This window comes from Pseudophryne corroboree, chromosome 1 (assembly GCF_028390025.1).
Source record: "Pseudophryne corroboree isolate aPseCor3 chromosome 1, aPseCor3.hap2, whole genome shotgun sequence".
Taxonomy (NCBI): domain Eukaryota; kingdom Metazoa; phylum Chordata; class Amphibia; order Anura; family Myobatrachidae; genus Pseudophryne; species Pseudophryne corroboree.
In genome coordinates, this window is record NC_086444.1 from 405,287,197 (window position 1) to 405,301,792 (window position 14,596).

General features: G+C 45.3%; 1 long non-coding RNA gene across 1 annotated transcript in view; it reads left to right on the top strand.

Moving 5' to 3' along the window:
• Window positions 1-14,082, top strand: part of LOC134890996 (uncharacterized) — a 149,593-nt gene extending 135,511 nt beyond the window's left edge. Inside the window, exons 2-3 of the long non-coding RNA XR_010171422.1 lie at window positions 10,150-10,218; window positions 12,656-14,082. This is a non-coding gene — a long non-coding RNA (uncharacterized LOC134890996). The remainder of the gene's footprint in view (window positions 1-10,149; window positions 10,219-12,655) is intronic.
• The last annotated feature ends 514 nt before the right edge of the window (window positions 14,083-14,596 follow it).

Consider the following 14,596-nt stretch of genomic DNA (forward strand, 5'->3'; position numbering starts at 1 on the left):
ACCTCATTGCGCCTCTTTTTTTCTTTGCATCATGTGCTGTTTGGGGACAATTTTTTTAATCTGCCATCCTGTCTGACACTGCAGTGCCACTCCTAGATGGTCCAGGTGTTTGTGTCGGCCACTTGGGTCGCTTAGCTTAGTCACACAGCTACCTCATTGCGCCTCTTTTTTTCTTTGCATCATGTGCTGTTTGGGGACAATTTTTTTAATCTGCCATCCTGTCTGACACTGCAGTGCCACTCCTAGATGGTCCAGGTGTTTGTGTCGGCCACTTGGGTCGCTTAGCTTAGTCACACAGCTACCTCATTGCGCCTCTTTTTTTCTTTGCATCATGTGCTGTTTGGGGACTATTTTTTTGAAGTGCCATCCTGTCTGACACTGCAGTGCCACTCCTAGATGGGCCAGGTGTTTGTGTCGGCCACTTGGGTTGCTTAGCTTAGTCACACAGCTACCTCATTGCGCCTCTTTTTTTCTTTGCATCATGTGCTGTTTGGGGACAATTTTTTTAATCTGCCATCCTGTCTGACACTGCAGTGCCACTCCTAGATGGGCCAGGTGTTTGTGTCGGCCACTTGGGTTGCTTAGCTTAGTCACACAGCTACCTCATTGCGCCTCTTTTTTTCTTTGCATCATGTGCTGTTTGGGGACTATTTTTTTGAAGTGCCATCCTGTCTGACACTGCAATGCCACTCCTAGATGGGCCAGGTGTTTGTGTCGGCCACTTGGTTTCTTAGCTTAGTCACACAGCTACCTCATTGCGCCTCTTTTTTTCTTTGCATCATGTGCTGTTTGGGGACAATTTTTTTAATCTGCCATCCTGTCTGACACTGCAGTGCCACTCCTAGATGGGCCAGGTGTTTGTATCGGCCACTTGGGTCGCTTAGCTTAGTCACACAGCGACCTTGGTGCGCCTCTTTTTTTCTTTGCATCATGTGCTGTTTGGGGACTATTTTTTTGAAGTGCCATCCTGCCTGACACTGCAGTGCCACTCCTAGATGGGCCAGGTGTTTGTGTCAGCCACTTGTGTCGCTTAGCTTAGCCATCCAGCGACCTCGGTCCAAATTTTAGGACTAAAAATAATATTGTGAGGTGTTCAGAATAGACTGAAAATGAGTGTAAATTATGGTTATTGAGGTTAATAACACTATGGGATCAAAATGACCACCAAATTCTATGATTTAAGCTGTTTTTGAGGGTTTTTTGTAAAAACAAAAACAAATCCAAAACACACCCGAATCCGACAAAAAAATTTCAGGGAGGTTTTGCCAAAACGCGTCCGAATCCAAAACACGGCCGCGGAACCGAATCCAAAACCAAAACACAAAACCCGAAAAATGTCCGGTGCACATCACTAAATTGGCAACCCGATCCGGCATATTGCCGGTCCGGGAAGCCAAATCTTAGGGCTTAAGGGTCCAATGCCGGGTCCCACCTGGGAAGGGCCCGTTTCCAATTTCCGGGCGGGATCCGGCATGGAGATGTGAAAGGGGCTTAAGGGGCACTTCTGTGTAGCGTAACGTTATTAAGGGGCACTTCTGTGTAGCGTAACGTTATTAAGGGGCACTTCTGTGTAGCGTAGCGTTATTAAGGGGCACTTCTGTGTAGTGTAACGTTATTAAGGGGCACTTCTGTGTAGCGTAACGTTATTAAGTGGTACTTCTGTGTGTTATATATAATGTGAATAAGGTTGCACTACTTTGTGGAGTCATTTGAATTGGGAGCGGGGTGACAAAAATACTAGTTTTGGTCCTGCATGTATGTACAGGGGGTGTCATGCTTATCTGTACCTAGTAGATATCATACACGGGGTATCATACATAACGCCACCCCATATCATCTAGACATGTATATACAGGGGGTGTCATTCTTATATATACCTATTATATTATGCAGCATTTATTTTTATAGGGGAGGGGTGGGGCGCCGGGTCTTGCCACGGGTTCCTTAAATCCTAGTTTCAGCCTTAATGATGAAACAAACATAATAAACACCATAATGTAAAATCTTGCAGGGATACTATAAGTATCTATTTTACAGTTATAGTAGGGCATTGGTGTACTCGTAATTGTATTAACAAATACATTTTCCTTCATTATGGAAGTTATTAACAGAGCACCCTTATTATATAAAGTAAAGTAAGTGCACCGTTAATATTAGAAAAAAGTAATAATTTATGAGACCCCATTATTTTCTTCAACCACCTCTGATCGGCTGGCTGTCTTTCAGGTAGGCTGGCTCAGCAAACCTTTGTCTATGAAGTGTTTTTTATTTTTGTTCCAAATGGATTATGTCAGATCAAGATAAGAAGAACTCAGGGATGTATTTATTATGGACACTCGAATACAATAAAAATAAGGGGCCAAGAAATTATTTCTAATTTTTCCTGATGTTAACTGGGCACAATTAATTAGCATAATAATTGGGCACAGTTAATTACTTCTTATAAGAAGGAGGCAACATTAACTAGTTAATATAACAAGGATCACAGTTTACTATACTAATGTCTGTGGTAAATATGCCCAATACTTGTAGCAATACAAGTGAGTGTCTGCTGGCCATGTGTATGTTGTAGTGCCACAAAAACTTGAATTGTCGTTGAATAGTTTAGCCCTGGATTCATTTCTACTTAGCAATATGTTGTGGGTCTCCAGGTGTGCATACCTCCCAACATATGGAAGCCTGAATTCGGGACCCCCTGCACACACTGCAATAGGGACATGGTCCAATGGAATGGGAGCATGAATTTGTGGCATGTCCTGCTTCTGTGAACATGCCTAGTGCTCTCTCCCAACTCCCTTTCCTATCCGCAGGACAGTGCAGCCCATGGGTGGGACGGCAGGACAGTTTGGAGGGTAATCAGGGACGTGCAGAGAGGTAAATGGCTCAGGAGGCACTGGTTAGAACCAGGGGATGCAGTCAAGATTCCGCCGGACAGGATCCCGGTGTCGGGATTCCGACCGGCACAATCCTGACATATTCTCCCTCTGTGGGTGTCCACGACACCCATAGAGGGAGAATAAATTAGTGTGCCGAGCGTAGCGAGGCACCGGGCCCGCACCGCAGCGAGCCCGCAAGGGGCTGCATTGCGCTCGCACCCTTGTCGGGATTGTGCTGGTCGGGATCCCGGTGGCGGTATTCCGACCGGCGGGATCTCGTCCGGCGGGATCTCGTACTGATCCCAGCACCAGAGCCAGATTTACACACAATATATGAGCCAAGGGTGCATCTGGGCATTATGCAAATGTGCAACAGTATAAACTACTGGAAATTTGGTGAGTTTTGATCTGAGATGTGCGGAAAAGATAGACAGGTGAGGCACGGCCTGACCTGTCATAGACCTCTTATTCCAGAGTTTTGCCTATAAAATGATTAGAATAATACAAAGAAGATATTCCTAACATAATCTTTGTATTTTTCATATATTTTATACAATCAAAACTCGGTCGCAAATGTTAGTACATATGACAGGAAAGGCTCTGCCTCACCCCACCGCACGTCACTGGAGGGTATGGGTGTGGGAGCCCAGTCATTTGTCCCTTAGAGGACTGTACTCAGGGCCGGTGTAAGGTTTCTAGGCACCCTAGGCAAAATGCCTATTGCATGCAATCCGCCCCCCCCCCACCCCCCCAACCTCTCTTCCTGAAAATCAGACATAAAAATATGGGGCCTAATTCAGACCTGATCAGTAGCAGGCGATTTTTGCACTGCTGCGAACAGATAGTCGCTGCCTACAGGGGGAGTGTATTTTAGCTGTGCAAGTGTGTGTACACATGTAGCAGAGCTGCACAAACAAGTCTCTGAGTAGCCCAGGACTTACTCAGGCGCTGCAATCACTTCAGCTTGTTCAGGACCGGAATTGACGTCAGGATCCCTCCCTGCAAATAAATGGACACGCCTGCCTTTTTCCAACCCCTCCCAGAAAACGGTCAGTTGCCACCCACAAACACCCTCTCCCTGTCAATCTCCTTGCAAACGCCCGTGCGAATGGATCCTTCGCAAAGACCCATCGCTGAGCGGCAATCAGCTTTGTACCCGTGCGATGTGCCTACACATTGCGATGCATGAGCATGTGCAGTTTAGACCTGATCGCCCGCTTTGCAAAAACGCAACCTAGTGATCAGGTCTGAATTAGCCCCTAAATGCGAAAAGCCCACTAGACGTGACATTTTGTGGCAAGCTGCAGTGTGTGTGTGTGTGTGTGTGTGTGTGTGTGTGTGTGTGTGTGTGTGTGTGTGTGTGTGTGTGTGTGTGTGTGTGTAAGGGGTGGGGGAGCACGGATGATTGGCAGTCAGCAGTCAGGTGGGTTACACAGCACTTATTCATATTACACTGACATAAGTGCCGTGCTGGCTGCTAACAGTTGGGCGGCCGTGGCATCCCTGCAATCGCAGAAAGGCGAGGGCGGGTAAAAAGCGGGATGCCATTGCGGGAGGCGGACAAAAAGCAGGAGGTGGGGGCAGCTAAAAAGCGGGATGTACTCATAGTAGGCGGGGGCAGGTATAAAGCTAGCATATAGGAGGTACATTCTGGGCACATTTCCTATAATAGAATGTGTTCAGGTTCCTGTCTTTTACCTTTACAAACTTTTTTTTTTTAAATAACCAAATTGCTGTAGGTTCTGTTACACTGTTACTCCTGGCATTACTGTGTGTGTATAATTTGTTGTAATTGTAGCCATTGGTTCAATAAAGGAACATACTTTCATGTGAGTGCTCAGACATTTCTTTCATTGAACTACATTGCAATCTTGTTGCAATAATACAGCCAGATATTTTTTAGAGTTCACTACCCTCCTAAACTGCAGACGCATGGTGTTATTAGTTATTAGTACATTACAGGGTTAGGTGTAGAGGGGAAGGGGGGGGGGGGGGGGGGTGAATCAGTCTATTTGAGCTTAGTTCATCATTGACAGATTCAAATGTGTTATCTATGTTTAGTTTATTTCATTTTATTATTTAATAACAGTTGGGCGGCCGCAGCAGGTAAAAAGCGGGATGCCGTTACTGGAGGCAGGGGCGGACAAAAAGCGGGAGGTGGGGGCAGCTAAAAAGTGGGCTGCAATCATGGGAGGCAGGGACGGGTGAAAGGCAGGATGCAGTCGCCGGAGGCAAGGGCAGGTAAAAAGCGGGATGCCATCACAGGAGGCAGGTAAAAAGCGACATGCAATCGCGGGAGGCAGGGGCAGGTATAAGCAGGATGCCATCGCGGGAGGTGGGGGCAAGTAAAAAGCGGGATGCAATTGCTGGAGGAGTGGCGCCGGGTGCTGTCATGGTGCGGGGCGGGAATATGCTGGGTTCTATAGTGGAAGGGCGGGCAGGGAGTGGAAAGGGGGGATTGCAGACAGAGCAAGGGCCAGTCAGCAGCTTTCAGAATTTTACAAGAGCCGCCCTGCATATCACCCGATGGGTTACACAGCACTCACCCATGTTACACTGACATCAGTGCCGTGCCGGCTGATCACAGTTGGGCAGCTGCAGCATCCCTGCTCCACAGTCACTTAAGGATGAGGAGGAGCCCAGCTGAGCAAAGGAATAATGAAAGCAATTTTCATCGGCAGCGTGCAGCGCCGCCCCCCAGTGGTCGGCGCCCATAGGCAGCTGCCTAAAGCTGCCTAATGGTAGCGCCGGCCCTGACTGTACTTCATGCTGAGTAGCGTATCCTGTTACAGCAGGGGTAACAGGTGAAAAATCTAGAGGTGTTAGATCCGTATTTATGAGGAATTTTGCCATAAACCACAACTGGCTTTAGGGGATTGAAGCTGCCACACATCGTCAGCAGTTTGGGTTTTCACTTCAGACTGCTGGATAGTAATTTGCCAAAAAAAAACAAAGAAGCACACCCCTTTCCTTATGCTTGTGGAGTCTCTACGCAGACTGCACCTCTGTTATGAATGGTCAAACAACTTTTTTCCTGGTACACACTCTGCAGATCAGATAAATGCTCCAATGCTGAAAGTGATTATCGGATCAGTGTGCATCCTTTACACACTGAACTTTTTTTTTTTTACGCTCGTCATTATATATTTCATTCAAGGTGATCGAGAGGCTGTGTTTGAAAAATGATAGGAGCGGATTGCTGGTGCAATTTATCACTCTCAGTGAAATTTATCACTCATTGATAAATAAGGGCATAAGATTTTATCTTGATCCCCCAACCGAAAAACATTCTGACGCCCCTGTAAGGCAGCAAACAATGTGCCACTGTGCTGCCCGCTACATGATTAGCTTATGCTAATTATTTACAAAGCCTTCTGAATATTTTGTTTGATATTTTTAATAAAACAAATTGCTACATTACCAGTCTGCTATGCTATTTCTATCTGCTTACAGACAAGTCAGGTGTCAGTAAAGCAATAGCTTTCCACTGTAATCAAATCTCTTCATTTGTCGTAAGTTCCTGAAATGCTTACACATATATATTTGAATTTTATTAGCAGCTCTTGAAGACAGGATAGCTTGTATTGTAGGGTTAGAAGTTGTTTACAGCAATAAGCAACAGCTAGGTTCCCTTTTCCTGCACTTTCCATATCACACCTCATGATGAAGTTTTAAAAGGTTTTGCAGCACTTTCTGTTTTGTTTTCCTGGTGTGTGTTGGTCTATTATTCCATTCTAAAAACATACATGGGGTAATTATACATAATAAGCTGTTGAAAGCTGAAGACAAAATAGTGCGTAACACCACAATGCCGGCTCCTCTTCAGGGACAGGAGATGGGTGTTGCACTGTGGGGGTCATTCCGACCCGATCGCTCGCTGCAGTTTATCGCAGCGCAGCGATCGGGTTGGAACTGCGCATGCGCCGGCGCATGCCAGCCATCGTTGCCTAGTGATCGCCTCTGAGGCAGTCGCTGGGTGGGAGGGGGATGGACGTCAGCGTTAAGCCGCCGTTTAGGGGGCGTGGTCCGGCCAACGCAGGCATGGCCGGACCGTTGGGGGGGCGGGCCGCGGCGGCTGCATGACGTCACGCAGCCGCTGCGACCAGGGGCAGCAACTATCAACTCCCGGCCAGCCGCAGGAGATGCGCTGGCCAGGAGTTACTCCACAAGTACAGAAGCATCGCCGCTGTGCAATGCTTTTGTACTTGTGCGGGGGCGGGGGGGCGGACTGACATGCGGGGCGGGCTAGCCCTGTGCTGGGCGTCCCCCTGCATGTCAGAGAAGATGATCGTAGCTGTGCTAAATTTAGCACAGCTACGAACAACTCGGAATGACCCCCTGTATGTGTAGCACTTTGCTCCTGTTACAGTGTAGGAGCTGGCCTTGCAGACAGGTGGTGTACAGCCAGCCCAGCATCTTCGGGGTCCTTGGAGTGATGAAAACGGGGGTCAGACAGCGAGGCCATGCCCCTTCCAGTGAAGCCACACCTCTTCATGTGAGGCCACTCTCCCGTTTGCCAGCGATCGCATGAGGAATTTCTACCGCACCACATGTCACATAGCTTAGTGATACCCCTGCATTATGTAGATATGTACGGTTTGTTTTTGTTTAGAAATCTGAACTCACCCGAATTTAGGGAATCTGAACAGAATCAAGCCCCGATTCGGAGCTTCCCTCATGTCAGAAGTTGGATTTAGGATTCTAATCTTGGATTTTGGATTGTTTGCAAGTCCCTTCCTCATGATTTCAGGTTCCACTTCACACAGGAGAGTGTGGTCAAAATTGGCTGGAAATGAATGCTATTGGTGTACTGTTAATAATACTGTAGGTAAAAAATGATTTTAGCTGTTTATTCATTTTCAAGAAATCCAAAACCAAATCCGAACCAAAACACTTGAGGGTGGTTTTGCCAAAATCGAAAACCAAAACCGCGCACATCTCTATGTCTAATTTGCTCACAACACAGTCACATTACACTATGTGCTAAGAATCTCAATAAACCTTTTTTCCTTCTTTAAGCAAAACCCTACTGACTTCGTAAAAATAGATTTATTCACAGCTGCCCTTTTTCTTATATTGCCTCAGAAAAGTCTCCTGAAGGATTGCAGATACAGTATTTTTTCTGTGTTTTAGTGCTCAAAAAAATATATTGCACGTTGTATAAATAAATGATCATTTCTTTGCAGGGATCAGAAGATCACTCCTGTGTTTGGGGCATGTTGTAAAGTTTACTGTTTATGTACTCCTGTAGTGAAATGAAAGCAGCAAAAGACATACAGAGTGCATAGTATAGAGATCCATGCGGCCACAGTGCCAGACACACACCTTTGGAAGTGTTTAATGATACTTCAAGACGCTAACGAGATTAAAAACGCATTTCCTTTCTTCAAGAACTGCACATCAGCATATTCATATTTCATATCAGACATCTGCCATTGATTGTATTAAATTTAACTAAAATTAGATGATGCTCTCAAAATGAAAGAGGCCTGTGCCAAATCACCATCAGCAGAAGTTTGCTGGGGTGTTTAAGACCTAATATGTAATTAGGAGCAATTTTTTAAGCACAGAAATGATCTGCTCTTATTAATCACACACAGAAACAGGGACCATTGCCAAAGCTCTTCGCGAATTATCCATCTTGTTCCTACTGCAGGAACCTTTAAAATATGGATTTCTTCTCCACTCTGTAGGAGAGTTGATGAGAGAATAAACCTTTTTAATGTAACAATACATAAAAGATGCTTTATTACTCTATCCGTATTCTAGTATAATATTAAAATGACAGGCTGTGATGGCCGCCATGTCAACAGGACATTCCAGGTGGCCGCTACTTAGAGGAATCCAGACTGCTGCCAAGCTCCTATTGTGTAGGACAGGTTTAGAGAATTTAATAGCTGTGCAAGAAGTAAATAAATGATTTCTGCACCTAAATTTATCTTACCGGGTCTTATCCATAACCGGATTGAGATCCCATGCAGCTCTAGGCAATATATTGGGTTTGGACCTATTACTACCCCCCCTCATTTCTCCCCTTTTTTGGACGTGCTTTACCTTTATTGCATGGGTGCCGGGGGGAGGGGGGGGGGGGTTCCACCACCTCACTAGGACCACTTTAAGCACTGCCTTCGACACAGAAGCAAGGCCAAGTGACGCAACTATACACGAAAACATAGGAACTGGAATGTCCAAAAATGGCAGCAGGTGCTCTGGGCTGATGAGTCAAAAAGTTAAATATTTGGCTGTGACGGAGAGCGGTACAGTAATGAAACATGGCAACAGTGAAACGTGTTGGAGGTTCCTTGCAAGTTTGGAGCTGCATTTCAGCAATTGGAGTTGGGAATTTATTCAGGGTATTCTGTCCACCGGTCACACAAAATGCTTGGGACCAGAAGTATTTTGGATAACGGATTTTTCCGTATTTTGGAATAATTGCATACCATAATGAGATATCATGGCGATAGGACCCAAGTCTAAGCACAGAATGTATTTATGTTTCATATACACCTTATATAAACAGCCTGAAGGTCATTTTAGCCAATATTTTTTATAACTTTGTACATTAAACAATGTGTGTGTACATTCACACAATTCATTTATATTTCATATACACCTTATACACACAGCCTGAAGGTCATTTAATACAATATTTTTAATAACTTTGTGTATTAAACAAAGTTTGTGTACATTGAGCCATCAGAAAACAAAGGTTTCACTATCTCACTCTCACTCGAAAAAGTCAGTATTTCTGAATATTTGGATATGGGATCCTCAACCTGTATTGGGATCTGAATGAGTGAGAGTGTCCACTGAATAAGGGACGTATCATTATCTATTTATTTTCTATACCATAATTAGAAGTGCCAGTACAGGAGGCATCCATTTCATTTTTTTATATATACACTATGTATCAGAAAGTCATGTGAGGTGATAGAGAAGGAATAATGTGATTACATTTGTGTGCACGCAAACCATTGGAAAAAAATCCCTATTACTAGTGTACTATGACTCGTTTAAAATTTACCATGAAAAAGTTGATGTTTAGAGGATATGTATTCAGGAAAAGCACATTTTCAGTCAACAGCCCCCTCCCCCATCCACGCCAGAGACACTAGCATTTCAGGTGTAACCAGCTCCGCTATTGGTGCTCCAGACCCTCTACATTTCTCAACAACAGGGAAGAGATGCAAACAGTGAGTTCTAATATCACAGCTCTCCAAATATAACCTTGTTTTGCATGAAAATGTGTATTAATATTGACATTGCATTACAGGTTTTTAGAATATGACGAGGTGTACAAGTTTGTTCCTCCAGATGTGAATATTATGTTACAGTCTGCCAGGTATGTCAAGGGAGCCCCAAGATCAATTCAGTTTTCTAAAATTGACAGCTAAGAGACAGAATTTGGCAAAAATGAAAAGCAAGTGTTATGATACAACTGAATGTTTGCATAAGACCGCTAGAACCAAGCTATAGTGCCTATAATAGCCACCCTTTTCCCATAGAGAGATATGATTTCACCGGTACTGAGATGCCACCAGGTCTTAAACTCAAGATAGTAGAGGTTTATACAAATAATGGGCTCAGTATGATTTACAGACGGACACTATACCGACGGTGATAATCCCAAAAGCCATTGAGCTACAGTCAAAATACCGACACATGTTCAAAATGCCGACATGTCAAAATACCGACATGAGTTTTTCAGGGGTTTTTTATGTCAATGTGGACATAGGTCGACATGGACACCGTCTAAGTGTACCACATCCCCTCGCATGGCTTGATGCACTTGCCATGCTCCAGGTACGGTGCCTCGTTGCGCTTGGCACACTATTGTATTCCCCTCCAGGTCCACTGGGATGGTATATTATGAACAAGTCTGTTTTGGGGCAAAAATTCCTTAAAAACACATGTCAGCATTTTGACATGCCAGCATTTCAAATGTCGGCATTCTGACTGTCGGCATTTGAACATGCCAGCATAATGAATATCTGTATTTTGCCCGTGTCAGTATTTTGACTGTCGGTCAATGGCTGTTGGGATTACGACCATCGGTATTGTGTCCGTTGGTAAATCAACTGCTACCCCAAATAACAGGTGATCACAGGAGTATTGGCTGGAGCATATGAAGTACAAACATAAACCTAGACTGGACTGGAACTGATACTAAACAGAAATGCAGGCAAGGCAAAGACAGGGTTAATTGCATGACCCAGCAGAAGAATGGCACTTGGCAAGCATGTGATGCAAATGACTGGAGAATGCAGACTGACAGACACAATGGAATCAGGATACCATCAAATGCAGAGTTCCACCAGGAACCAGGATCAGTGAGCTAAACACCAGAGCAATTATACCCCTTTCACACCGCACAAATAATCCCATTTCCAATTCCCGGGTGGGATCCGGCATTGGCGGTGTGAAAGGGCTATAACTGACAAGGAGGTTAAGGCCTTACTGCCTTTTAATACACATACCCCTTTCACACTTCAAACCTGGGTTGGACCCAGGTTTTGAACCATACTTGCCATCTTGACCCTCTCCATGAGGGAGAAAATGCTCTGTTCCTGGACTTTCCTAGTAATGTATGATTGCCATCACCTTTGGTGAAACACCTTTCTTATTAATTAACTAGCTCACCACAGGTGATGGCAATAATACATTACCAGGAAAGTCCAGGAACAGAGCATTTTCTCCCTCATGGAGAGGGTCAGGTAGTCAAGTATGTTTTGAACCCGGGTCAGAGTCTTTCACATCGCACTATTGACCAGGGTTATTCACAGGGTAATTGCAGGGTTGGTGTCTTTTTACTCAACCCAGGTCGCCCATGTTAAAACAGTGTGATGCCAATTTAAAAGGACTTTCTTGGCTCACAATGATGAGGTTACTTACTACACAGTAAAGAAAAGGAGGGTTCTGGGGAATTCAGACCTCAGTCAGCTGACATGGAAACAGCCAATCAGCACTAATTTCTCACACTTTGATTGAATATCCAGGGTCTCTAGCTTTTACTTGCACAATAACCTGGGTCCGACCCAGGAATATCCCTTGGTCGACCTGGGTTATTGACTTTAGTGCTTTCACATCGCACCTCGACCAGGGTTGACACGGCAGTAACCCGGATATAACCAGGGTTTATATGGCAATGTAAAAGGGGTAATACAAACCAATCAGCAAGTCTCTTGAGAGACAAGCCCACTGATTACAAGACAAGCTGCAAGGCAGCACACAGCAAGCAGCTAATGACAAACTGACATGATTCAATGCTGGAAGCAGGTTGTAAGCCGCGATGGCTCATAACAGTGCCGCTTCCTTAAAGAGGGGTTAAGAAACCACTAAAACCAGGTTTATCAGGAAACAATTTCTCCACTACATATTCCTGGTGATCTTGAACCCGTATTGGAGATGGTCATTTTGGATGACAAAACTTGAATTGTCTGGAAGTAACCACAGGTTCATGATCTTGAGGAGGAAGACCTTCAGGAGCCAGCTGGAGAACCCAAGCTGGCAATGTCAAACAGCGGACTACCCAGTTAGAACTCCAGCAAGTTATCTTTTAAGTGCCCCGTGTCATGCCTGAGGGTTGGATCTTGATTGGGTAGGCGAGGAGTGTTGAAGCTGGTACTGTGTGTGTATGGATGAAGCTGGGAGGCTTTATGCAGCTCTTGTTCATAGAGCGATACTAGATAGTGGTACAGTAGGTTGGCACTGGAGAATGATGTGACTTGGAAGTGAATTGCCCGAAGGCGTGCACTGAATTGTTAAACTTTATTGCACAGGAACAGATGCTATAGAGGCAACTGGAACTGAACTGTAGCTGGAAGTGGAATGAAACTGGAACTGGACTGAGAATGGTACTGGAGCCAGACTGGAACCAGATGGTGACTGGACTAGAAGATGAATACTGACCGGTATAACCCTCTGGGACCGGGCTAGAATTGGTATAGCATTCTGGGACTGGGCTGGTACTGGTATGGCTCTCTAAGACCAGGTTGGAACCAATATAGTATTCTGGGACTGGGCTCGAACCGGTAAAAAACACTGGGTCTGGGCTGTAACTGATATAGCACTCTGGAACTGGGCTGGAACTGGGCTGGAACTGGTATAGCACTCTGGGACTGGGCTGGAATTGGTAAAGCTGCAAAGTACCTGGGAGCTTAGTACAGAGCTGTTCAAGAGAAGAGACGGTTGTACTGGCAATTTGAGCCAGTCAGGACATGGAACTTAAAGGGTTGAGCAAGAGGTGATTGTATGCTGTGGTCAGCTGGTGGAAAACCGCTTTATTGTTGGGAGGCCAAGAAGTGCACAGAAAAAATACTGTATTAGATGCATATGTTTTGGAATTAGAAAAATATCAATGTCTCAGCTAAGCTAAGAATGTGCTGTGGTATTAAAGAGGAATGCTAAATCACTGTGTAAGCCCTTAAGTTGGGGATGTAATCCTGGGTGTCAGAATGCCGGCAGCAGGGCAATTGCTAGAAAGCCCCTTGCGGGCTCGCTGCGCTAACCGTGCTCCGAGCTTGGTGGCTCGCTGCGCTCACCACAGGTTCTATTTCCACTCTATGGGTGTCATGGAAATAGAACCTTTGGGAATACCCTGGCGCAGCTGTCGGCATTCTCGGCGGTAGATATCCTGGCTTCGGTTTTCTGAATGCCTGGATCCCGACCACTCGGATATTTTCTGCATCACTTATGACAATGTATGTGTTCGTTTATATCATTTCCTCCTAAACCAGTGGTTCCCGGACTATGGGGGTTATTCAGAGATTGACGCAGCTCTTGCTTCTGCAGCAAGATCTGCATCCATCTACTCACATGCTGGGGGCCGTCCAGCACTGGGCTAGGCCGTCCAGCATGTGTGACACTTCACCTTGCGATGCATTCACAATTTAATTGCAAACGCATTGATTAGAGGATGACCCTGTCTGTGCAACCTGACTATGCTGGCAGGCGGTCAGACGCTGGAATCCCAACATCCTTCAGAATACTGAAGTCAAAATCCCCCAAAAGTCAGGAAACTGACGCCGGTAACCCAACAGCTGGCATCCCGACCATGAGTATAGCAGGAGGGTTAGGTTTAAGACCGGGGTGGGGAGATTAGGTCAAGGCACCACCCCGGGAGGTTAGGGTTAGGCTACGGGTGGGGAGAGGTTAGGGTTAAGCTGTTGGGAAGGGGGGGGTTGGAAACCACCATGGGGAGGATAGGTTTAGGCACTAAGGGTGGAGGGTTAGGTTCAGGCTGCGGGAAAGGGGGGGTTATGTTTAGGCAACAATGGGTGAGGTAGGGTTAGGCAACAAAGGGGGAGGTTAGGGTTAGGCTGCGGGAAGGGAGGATTAGGGGGTAAGGGAGATCTTAGGTAGCTCACCCCTGTCGGGATTTCAATTGTCGGTATAATGAACGCAGGCATCCCAACCACCGGTAACTCATACCCAACCCATATATATTTATTCTATAAATATTCAAGCTTTAATGTTTATCTCCATGGTATTGTGCACTAACTCCATTAAACTGCCATTGAAATTAAGGGACCATTGTTATTTTTTATCTCTTCATCAAAACAAAATCAATTAGTCTGTGTTTATGTGGGATCAAAATCAAGGCTTCCCCTATACTGGAAACCATTTATGATTGATTGACTGACAGGAAGATTTTACTTCCCATGGGACTGCGGGAGAGATCAAGAACAAGTAAAAATAATTTCCCATTGAATATAATAAAG